Genomic DNA, 1403 nt, shown 5'->3' on the forward strand with positions numbered 1-1403 from the left:
CACACATCATCATAAGTCATACATCATCATAACTCATATACCGCATCATACGACATAGTTCATACAACATCGTAACTCATACAATTTTTAGCCTATCCTATAGTAAGGCCACTTACCTGGTTGGCCTTAGCTGAAGTACTCCCTAATTTAATTAATGTAAGCTCCCGTTCCTCGAGAGTTGCTCTAAAGGTTGCTGGAGTTCGCTTCATATCCCACCGTTCGTCACCTTTTGTTAGTATTTCACATTTTAATTAATAATCCAACTAACAATGTGAAATACAGCTCTAAAACGGCCTCAGATACCTTAATCGGGGCCGAAAACAGATTCGGGAGGGTCGAAACAGTGGAAGCCGGGCTGAAAACAGGTGAGCCGAGCCGAACAGCCGCTGGAGCCGCCGGAGCGTCACCGGAGGAGCCCGAGCCGTTTGCGCCGAGCCGAGCCGAGGACTGCCGCGCCGCTGTGTGACACGTGGCAGCCGCAGAGAAAGCCACGTCGGGCGGTAGTGTCGGGTCGAAGCGCGGGTCGCAGTCCGGTTCGGGTCGTGGTTCGGGTCACGGGCTGTGGAAGGCTACTGGGCCAAGGCTAAACGTTGGGCCTCAGCTTACTGGGCTGGGCCGCAAGTGTTTGGTTTGCAGGCCGGCTCAATTGGACCGTGGGTCTAGTCTGGGTTGGTTCAACTGAACCGTAGCTTCTGGGCCGGTTTGAGGTTTGGGCCGCTGTAGTTGGGATGGGCCGAAGGCAGAGGCCAAGGGAGGAACGGGCTGGCTCTCCCGGGTTCTGGGTTCGAGTTGACCCGGATCCGTGGATCTCGTCTTCCTTACCCGACTTTGGCCGATTTTCCGGCGAGCTTTCTCTCTCCTTCCCGCGGCGTTTCCGTTGCCGATTTCGGTCCTCTTCCTTCCCTTTTCCTCTTTGTTCGTCGTCCTTCTTTTCTTTTTGGGAGTTTTGCGGCCTAAAAGCTCCTAAAAGCCATAGATCTAAGAATCGATTAAGAAACCAAAATTTCTGTCCTCGGTAACCGACGACGACGCTTACGAAATAACCCAAAACGCACCCTGAGTTATTGTGCTTTCGTTAGGGATCTCTCTTACGGTAGTAACAGGTCGTTTGGTGTTTAAGGGTGGTTTGAGGGCTCGTCGGAGAAACTGGACACTCGCCGACGTTTGTCCGAAATCTCTCTCTCTCTCTAAATTTTCTCTCTTTTCTCCCTTTGCAGGCGTTCTGAAGATGCTGGGCTGAGGGTGGGCGCGTTGTGGCCATCGTTTCGCGTGGGTTCCGCGAAACACGGCGGTCGCCGGAAAACTCGCGGGTTTTCCGGCGACTGGGTTTTTTTTTTTTTTTTTTTTTTTTTTTTTTTTTTTTTTTTTTTTTTTTTTTTTTTTTTTTTTTTTTTTTTTTTTTT

The sequence above is a fragment of the Cucurbita moschata genome, unplaced genomic scaffold (genome assembly GCF_002738365.1).
Source record: "Cucurbita moschata cultivar Rifu unplaced genomic scaffold, Cmos_1.0 Cmo_Scf00026, whole genome shotgun sequence".
NCBI lineage: Eukaryota > Viridiplantae > Streptophyta > Magnoliopsida > Cucurbitales > Cucurbitaceae > Cucurbita > Cucurbita moschata.